Source organism: Hibiscus syriacus, unplaced genomic scaffold (assembly GCF_006381635.1).
Source record: "Hibiscus syriacus cultivar Baekdansim isolate YM2019G1 unplaced genomic scaffold, ASM638163v2 tig00112305_pilon, whole genome shotgun sequence".
NCBI lineage: Eukaryota > Viridiplantae > Streptophyta > Magnoliopsida > Malvales > Malvaceae > Hibiscus > Hibiscus syriacus.
Window position 1 is genome coordinate 72,622 of NW_024063299.1, and position 10,989 is coordinate 83,610.

Sequence of the window (10,989 nt, forward strand, 5' to 3'; positions counted from 1 at the left end):
CCAAAGGTGAAAAAAAAACTACTATCAAGAACGTTAATATTTTTCGTTTCACTAGCAAGAAAGGCTAAACAAAAAAAGCAGAAAAAGTTGAAATTAAAAGGGTAAAAAAGAAGCTCTATGGGTTAGTTCTTTTCGAGAAGGTAATCCCCCTTTTAGGTTTCTGTCTCTTCATATTTCAAGCATAAACTAAGCCATAAGGCGATGCCATCAAAGAAATAGCATCATGTTCTATCTCTCCCAACTTCTCCTTTGGCATCTTTGCTTCTTCACCACCCCAAGTAAAGATGAACTTTGCAACAAAACCTCACTTTTCAAAGCATATAATCTCACCTTCAGAGTCTTGTTTTGACATTTCCGACGATGTTTTGAAGTGTTCAAGTGAGTTCCGATTAGGATAAAATACTTGGTGACTCAAATGAAAAAAAGAAACTTAAGTTTAGTGATGATTTTAAAAAATAATTGAATAATCAAAACGAAACCACAAGAATAGTTGAGTGACTAAGTACGTAATTTACCCTCGTGACTTTTAATTGAGTCAACATTTTAGGGGAAATGAGGTAACGATTTAAACTTCATGAAGTAAAACATCTCGAAAAATACTTTGAGGGGTAACTTGATACATATGATATAGTTTAGGGGGCAATGATGCATTTAAACCTTTAACTAATTATGTTATCTTGAGTATGTGATTATTTCTCATTTTCGTACTCAAATTATATGAACAATTCCTATCTAAGAAAAAGGGAAGAAAAATTATTCATAAACTTATAAGAAAGTGAGATGTCAAGAAAAAAATTAACCACATGCTCTACTGTATATTGTTAATTACAAAAGGTTGCTTTTAGATACTCATCATCATTGTCTTAAACTTTAATACCAACAAAATACCTAAACTGAATTTGAGTTGTATTCTTTCTTTCTATTTTTATTTTCTTATTAGATGATGCTGCCACACTCAACGAGTACAGATGAACACCGTTAATAATGAACACCACTATATTAATTTATAAAATGTTAAATTATAAGTACTAAACATATAATTATAAATTAGTTAAAAATTTAATTGTAATTTAATTAAAATATAATAATTATAAAATATTTTTTAAGTATTAGGGTAAACTATACCATTGAACACCTATCTATTTACCCCTTCTACTTTAACCACAGATTTTTTAATTTTTTCAATCAAATCACCTAACTATTTAAATCTTGTCAATCAAGCCACTTGTCGTTAAATATTAACGTGACAGTTAATAAAATTTTTATAATTATAAATTTAGTCCTCATTACTCACACATTTTGTTAATTTTGTCCTAACTTTTATTTAATTCAATAAATTTAATCATCAATCCAATGGTGACATGTGTCATTGTGTGATTGGATTTTTTTAATATTTTTTATTTAATAAATTTTCCATCCAATCAAATGGTGCCACGTGACACCAATTGAATAAATGGAAAATAAATTAAATTAATAACAATTATTGGTGGGATTTGAACCTGTGACGCAAGTTGAAAAACTAAACACCCTAACCACTAAGCTGGACTACTAAATTTGTCTAATATATAGAACATAATATATATAATTTATAATATAGCTAATGGTAATAAATGACCTTGTAAGGACTCAAACATGAAATAATTGAATAGTATGAAAATAATATATATATATATATATATATATATATATATATATATATATATATATATATATATATATATATATATATATATATATATATATATATATATATTTAATATTATAATTGATTAATAAATGAATATGTTTTATTATATTTTAATCACATTTAATGTAAAATTTAAAATAAAAGTAAATTTATATGATATAATTTAAATGTATCGTTTTACATATTTTAAATCAATAAATTGTCTTCATTATTCTAATTTTATTTAACTAAAATATATTTAACAACTCTATATTAAAATAGACTAATTCGATAAAATCAAGTTTCCCCTAAAATTTTCTTCAAATATATAATGAATAAATAATAAAATATAAAATTCTTACTCGAAGCTCTTCGTTATATTTCAATTATAATATATTAAAATTATTTTTATTTTTATTTTTATTTTTCATTAAAATGATTTAAAATATAAATAAAATGCATTCACATATTAATCAATTATAATATTTGTGTATATATATATATCATATTATTGTATTATTCAATCATTTCATGTTGGAGTTATTATTAGGTCATTTTTCCCTTCTTTTTTATTGCCATTAACTATATATATTATGTCGTGATAAGTTTTTCATTTGAATGGTGTAGTCCAGTGGTTGGGGCGTTTGCTTCATCTCCTCACGTCCTGGGATTAAATCCCATCAGTAACGGTTATTGATTTAATTTATTTTCTATTCATTCAAATGGTGACACATGACGCCATTTGATTTGATAGAAAATAAATTAAATTAAATAAAAATATTAAGAAAAAAACATTCAATTGCATAGTGACACATGTCATCATCTGATTGAGGATTAAATTTATTGAACTAATTAAAAGTTATGATCAAATTAATAGAAAGTGTAAGTAATGAGGATTAAATGTGTAATTATAGAAATTTTATTAATTGTCACGTCATCTCCTCCGTTAATATTTAACAGCGAATAACTTGATCGACAAGATTTAAATAGTTAGGTGATCCGATTGACAAAACTGAATATCGGTGTTTAAAATAAAAGGGGATAATAGTTAAGTGATTAATGATATAATTTACCCTAAAAACTAATAATTTATAAATATTATATTTTAATTAAATTATATTTAAAATTTTAACTAATTTATAATTATACATTTAATATTTTATAATTTAACATTTTATAAATTAATTTAATAATACTTATTATTAATTATACTCATCACGCTAAACGAGCATAGTAGAATTTTTCGTACTTATTTCGCTCAAGTTATTGTATCCTTTAGATTTACAATGATTTTTTTGGGTTACAGATTTTCAATGATTTTATGATTACGTCTGACCAATTTGATAATGTGTTTCTATTGGATCCTACCTGTTAATCCAAATGTATTAATTTCTTTCCATACGGCTTGTATTTATGGGCCAAATTGGGCAAATAATCCACCTCGATAGATTATTTAGCCTAATAGGGCATCCAAACTTTTAATTTGGGATCTACGATAATTGTAACAGTTTCATGGGATATGATATTTTAATGGTTCGTGTCAGGTGGGCCTTACATCCGGCATAAATTTAATATATTACGAGTCCCAATAAAAAATATTTTTTTTAAATTTTTAAAAGAAAATTAAAAAAAATAATATTTTATTGCCCATGGAACTCGTCACGCCAGTATGACAAGTTCCGATAGGTATAATTTTGACTTTTTTGACCATTAGATTAACCGTTGTTCAACGGTCGAATTTTTTTAAAAATTTCAATGGAACTCATCACGCCGGTGTGACGAGTTCCAACGGGAAAAAAATGTCTTCCCTTTAAGTTGTGCATATCATCTTCAATCTCTTACATAACATACTCCTTTCATCTTCTATCTCTTACACAACAAACTTCTTTCATATAACCAAAAACATTTCAAACAATGAGCAACAAATTCTTCATAGTTGTCCATTATAATAGCGAAATTCTACAAACTGATGTTGGTGTTGTGTTAAAGTCAGACAGGTCAATCAATATGATATTCCCTGTAGATGTATCTCATCACCAAATGAAGCAAAAAATTTAGAGAAAACTTGGAGCATATGTTTCATGTTTAAGTTATCGGCACCTGATCTCCTCAAATCTAATGACATATGGAAAAGTTCAGCTTGATGATGATGACGATGTTGTTATGGTTAGACTTCATCAATCATCAAATAATAATATGGTGAAGATGTATGTCGAAACCACGAATGCAACTGATATTTCGACGTCATCAGTACTAGCTCGAAGAACAGAAGAAGCAGTACCCTCTGAACCATATGCAAGTTATGGTGATGATAACCTTGTTGGATGGTTTTGTGAAAGCCTTACTGAATTTACCGAGGATGATGAAGATATTGTTCCATTGGTAGACGATGACCACACACCATTAGTTGATGAGTCCGATTTTTTTGAGGCTGCTTCAGAGGGACAAGGTTTAGATATTAAGGTTGATGTATAGGAGGCAGTTGTTTCACGATGTCAAGGATTTCAGAATGCTCCAAATGTTTGGGCAAGGACAAACCCTCAACCTAAAATGAATCACCATGATTTGTCTCAGTATCATCTTGTAGTTGCAATGTATGACATTAACTACGATGCTATGCAGAATCCTAAAATATTTGATATGTCAGAGCTATGTGCTGCCCACTGGGGTTCTTCAGACAAGTGGTCATCTGAGTTGGTTATTGGGTCTCAGTTTGAAACAAAAAAAAAGAGGCACAACTAGCAATCAAGGAGTATTGCATCAAAGCTCATCTTCAATTCTATGTCGCGAAGTCGGATCAAAAGTGTAACACCCATATTCTATATATGGTTACGTATACGAATACAAATGTCACATAACTTTAAAATCTGTTACTCGTTTTGAAAATTCTTTAAAATTTTGTTTCAAACTTAATTTCACATAATTAACATAATAAATACATATTCATTAAGCATATTTCAAAATATGTTTGTTAAATTTGATTACATGCCAGACAGTTTTTAAAATGATTTCTAAAGTCCTAATGTTACTGGAGAGTCAACCTTGGTGGATGATATCTGCTACTAAAGCTGCACTCCTTACTTGATTATTCTCTGTTGTTACCTACGCTTGAAAACACACACGTTAAGTCATTACTTAGTGAGTCATAGTATTATAAAGTAACATTTATGTACACATAACTAATTCATAATATTTAGTTCCCATCAAATGATATATTCTTTAAGGATTCTCTAATCCTTTCCAATCAAACAATATTCCATTCACAATTATCATAAGCATTGACTAAATTCTTTTTTCTTTTCATTTATAACATTTTTATTCATAATTGTAATGCACCATTATGCATTCTAAGTAAAATATACTTTTATGTTGATAATGCACCCATATGCATTTCAGCGATGACATCTTTTCATGTCAATAATGTGCCCATATGCATTATTCTTTTGTGCTGACAATGTACCCATATACATTTCAGCTAGGTCATCCATTCATGCCAATAATGCACCCATATGCATTATTCTTTTATGCTGGCAATGTATCCATATACATTTCAACTATGGCATCTTTTTATGCCAATAATGCACCCATATACATTATTTTTTTATGCTGACAATGTACCCATATACATTTCAGCTATGGCATCCTTTCATGCCAATAATGCACCCATATGCATTATTCTTTTATACTGACAATGTACTCATATACATTTCATCTATTTTCATTCGTTTTAGAGCAGTTCATACTCTAAAATTCATTCACCATATCATTTTCATGTATTCAACAAAACATAATAATTATAGTAAAACATACATTAACAGTTAAATATTACATCTTAAATAATTTCTAATCATTTTCATATAAATTTCATACAATAAATGTACTCACCTGGCTTTCCTAGCTAAGTATCCAAAAGTAAGGATGATTACTCCGGGACTTTGTCCTTTCCCTTAGTTTTGCTTGTCTCGGGAGTTTGGTTTCGATCTATTCAATCATCCATTAAAACATGTGTCATACTTAATGTTAGTATATTTCCTAACCATTGAAATTAAATCATATTCAAAATAATATATTATTAACTTTCTATATCATTATCAGCATATTATTAACATTTCTGATTCCAAAGTATCGATATTACTACCTAGTATCGATACTTCTACACTAGGGTACCGATACCCCTTCCTGGTATCGATACCAAAATTAGGTTCGATGTTTCATGGTATCGATACCCTTTATGTGGTATCGATACTACCCTTCTATGGTATCGATACTCCCTTACGATATCGGTACCAAAATTAAATTCGATGTTTGCTTGGTATCGATACCCTTTTAATGGTATCGATATTGCCTCAACGATATCGATATTGATTGAATCAGTATCGATACTGCCTCAACGGTATCGATACTGATTGAATCAGTATCGATACTGCCTCAACGATATCGATACTGATTGAATCAGTATCTATACTACCCAGCAAAGTCATCCCCTTTTTAGCCTATAGTATCTGTACTATTCTATCAGTACTGATACCCTTGCCAGACTTTCCAGTTTTTAACCCGATTTTTAGCCAAATGGGCCAAAGTTCTTTATATTAACACCCAAAAATGCTATCCAACTCTTCTCTACTTACCCATACAAATTTTCCTTCATCTTATTTCACAAACATCTAATATCTACAAAGAACATTAAGTTCTAAGAATCACACCACTTTTCTAACGTGTTTATAAATCTTATCAAATGTTTCTAGTCTCTCATTTGCCTCTATGACAAGTCAAATCTACTATAAAAACATCCATAAACACTCATAGATTAACATATCTTTTCAAAACCCATTTTATAAAATCCCTATTATTTTCCTTATCTCTTCATTTTAATCTCATATAATCCTTTCTTATGCACATATATTACTCCATGTTACCAAAGTAACCCATAATTTAAAGAAAACACTAACTAATAAAAATTTAACTTGTGCTAGGGGGGAGAGAATGCCCACGTGAATAAGAAGAAGAAGAGAAGAAGTGTAGGAAAAATATTTTACTTTCATTTTTCTTCTTATTTTAACATCATTATCCATTTTAATTTCATTTCCTCTTAAAAGACTAAAATGCCCTCTTAACTTTTTTATTGATACAATTTAGTCTACACACTAGTCCAAATCTTTTTTTTCTCATCTTTTACTACTTATTCAATTTAAATATTAACTTTTCTAATCTTTTCGATATAGTCCCTAGTCTAATATTTGGGATATTACAAAAAGACTTGATGTTGGCTTCAAATAGAGGATACGAGTATCATACCTACAACAGAAGATGTTGTGGGAAGTCACAAGGTTCAATGCAAAACACACATGTACAATGACCTCCTTGACACAAGACCACAGACATTTAGATTCGGATGTCATATCCTCTTATGTGAAGCTGTTAGTGGAAAAAAATCCAAGAGTTCTCGTTTCTGTGTTAGTGGCATCCATTCGGAATACATTTGGTTATATTCCGACTTATTACAAGGCATGGATGGCTAAATGGAAAACAATGACCTTGTTGTATGGTGATTGGGATCAGTCATATAAGGAGCTACCACGTCTGCTGCAAGCAATGTAATTTTTCATCCCTGGAACCATTGTTAGGTACTATACTCATCCTGCACTCACGCTTAAGAGAGACGTTATCCCCAAGAAGAGAATTTTTGGTGGCTTGTTCTGGGCGTTTAAGCCAGCTATCAAAGAGTTTAGATTTTGCAAACAAATTATTCAAGTCGATGACACTTTTCTGTATTGACTCTACAGACACGTCTTGATGATAGCCATTGCACAAGATAGAGACGTAATATTTTCCCCATTTCCTTCGCCATTGTTAAAAATGAATCGGAGGAAACTTGAAATTTCTTTCTCTCCAACTTGTGATCCCATGTTGTCACTCAAGAAGGGGTTTGTATGATCTTAGATCAGTCGCCTGGGTTGTTAAGCACAATTGGTATACCCGAAAATATATGGACGCCACCGAACGCATATCCTGCATATTGTATACGACATATCACGTCGATTGCAATGAAGAGGTTTAAGCAGAAAAAGATCAAAAAGGAGATTATCAACACGGGTAAGTACCTTAGCATTTGTCATTAATTATTTTTGTTTCATTAATGTTTTTTTCAATAATATTTAATTTACTGTTTTTTAAGGTATGCTTTACTCCAACCAAACTTCTGTGCACGGCTTGAAAATTTGAGAAGATACAGATATGATGTGTATGAGTTCGCAACTGAAATATCAAGGGAGAGATGGTCACAAGCATATGATGTTGAGGTAGACGTTACGGCCATATGATGTCTTCCAAAGTTATCGTTACTTCACCACAATGTAAATGAAACATATGTGTTTCGGGCCTCCAACACTCAATCAACGCCGATATCAGTGCCAGCATCACCTTAAATCTGTGAAGAAACGTCGCTCCATATAATCCTGATTGTGAAAGATACATCACCATCCGCTCATGTGGCTCTTCATTCATCATTCCTCGATGACAAATGGTTTGTTCTTCTCGCTACAATTTGAAAATAAATTATTTAATACAATTACATAAATAATTATTATTTATACTATAATTTTGTCAAAACTAAAATGAAATAAAACAAATTAAATTTATCGTTGTCAACTCGATCGATGAAATATGAACATCATTAAGACGTAACATTTCTTCTCTTCAGGCCATTACAACACAAAAGTTTTTTCTCTCAATAGAATGTTTGATTACAAGTGAAAAATCAATTCAACCCAAACCTCTATTTATACTACTCTACCTAACGGCTAGTATTTTTCAAATTAAAAATAGTCATTGAAACTCGTCACACCGGCATGATGAGTTCCATTGAAATTTAAAATAAACAAATTGACCGTTAAACAACGGTCAAAAAAGTCAAAATTATACACGTTGGAACTCGTCACACCGGCGTGACAAGTTCTATAGGCATTAAAATATTATTTTTTTTAATTTTCTTTTAAAAATTTTGAAAACAATATTTTGCGTGGCGAGTCCCTCAAGATATATTAAATTTATTCCGGTTGTGAGACCCACCTGACACTAGCCATTAAAAAATTATATCTCATAAAACTCGTCACGATGAGGACTGTTGCAATTACAGTATATCCCAAATTAAAAGTTTGAATGTCCTATTGGGCCAAATAATCCACCGATGGATTATTTGCCAATTTGGCCTGTATTTATGTGTTTAATAATTATTTTTGAATTATTGATATTTCTTTAGGAAAATTAAGGAAATTATCTTATTGACTCGGTGGAAAATTTTGGGAAATGAGGATAGTCATAAATTAATTAGGAAAATAAGGTTATTAATACAATGGAGGCTGGAGTCAACATCTCTTGCCGGCAACATTACACAAATCATGCGTCCTGTGTACGACTTTTTTAAAAGAAATTTTATAATGTTAAGACTAAAATGAAAGAAAAAAATAGGAGATTAAAAAGTAAATTTTAAAAAATATAATGATAAAATTAATTCTCAATGTTTGTATAAATAGTCAATTTATCTCCTATTTTTCTAAATTATTTTAGTCCTTAATATTTTAATTTTTGGTCTAAATAATTAATGTTTGATGAAAATTGTTAATTAAATAAATAAATATTAATGCATGTTATTGACATATATTTTTACATATTTTTAATTTATAATGTGATAAATGTCATATCATTACTTTAGATAAAATGAAATATATCATGTCATTACTTTAAGTAATGTAGCATATATTTTGTTATCATTTTAAGTGACGTAACATATATCATATCATCATTATGATAATATGATATCAATTAAATACATGTGAAAATATCATATTTAATAATATATATTAATAATATTCAACTAATAATTTTCATTTAACATAAATTATTTTGACAAAAAATTAAAACTTTAAGAATTAAAATACCAAAAAACAATATAGAACAAATCGATCATTTACATAAACATTAAGGATTAATTTTATCATTATTTCTTTTAAAAATATATCTTAAATGAAACGATAGTGCGGATATGCCGACTTTGGAAAATCATTTCCTAGAAGGCTATAATTTTTGAGGATTCATGTTTTGATCCTCTAAACTTCATTTTTTTTCATTTTAATCACAAATTATAAAAGCAAAAGAGTTGAGGAGAGTTGCCGACAGGACATGATCATTTCTGTAATATCATTAGTAAGATGTGGCAACTTCGACCTCCAGTGTAGGAATGATCTAATTTCCCTAATTAATTTCATATCATTCCCATTTCTAAGTACTTTTCAAGAGGATTATTTCTCTAATTAAATCTATATCATTGTTTAATTTAATAAAATATTTTATAATTAATTATTTATAAATAAAAATATCTTAATTTACAATGAAAATAAAATTCAAAAATAATACAAATTATAATTTAAAATTTATCAGACTTTATCCATATAAAGTTTGATACAGAAACTTGAAAATTATAACAAAATGTTGAAAAATAAAATTTGAATGAATAGGCATCATTCTCCGTACCATTTTCCAGTAAGATAAATAAAGTTATATTACAAAACTCTGAGGTACTCACGCCCCAGTGACGGAAGACGAAAGGAACTGGTGAGGGTTATGGTCCTCTCAAAATTTAAAAATTTATAATTTAAATTCTTAAAAATTTTAAAAAATTTAATTTGATCTTCTCAAACTTTTTAGAAATTCGGATCAAACTTTAAAATAGTTTAATTTTCTTAATTAAACCTTCTCCCATAATAATTTCTCATTAAATTTCTCAAAATTTCAAAAAAAAAAATTAGTTAGACATTATTTTTTGAAAAATATGTAAACTAAACTCTTCAAAAAATTTAGATATTTTAAATTAAATCTTTGAATTTTTTAAAATTTTAAGTTGATCATCAAATTATATCACTAAATTCCAAATGTACGTTTAGAAGGTCTTCCGCGAACATCAATTAAGAAATTTGTTTACTATGCTAAGCTTAATTGGGTACGTTATGTATTAACTAGTCTTCTCCGATGCTAATTATTGATTATCCATGATATCTTCCCAACTTATATTTTAATCTAATTACGTTAGCTAATTAATTATTCTAGGGATACTATATATGACTTAATCGTGCCTATTTCTTGTATATATAGCTTATTAAAATTACAAAAATTTCTGGGCACAACCCTCGTGTTGCTCTTAAGATAGTAACAATGATTCAAAACATTGTTAGAATGGTTAAGAAAACAGGGTTTGGAGCCCAATTCATGAACATATCTTCCAATGCACCAAAACGTTGTCTTTCGGTAAGGTGGGTTCAGTTGTTGAT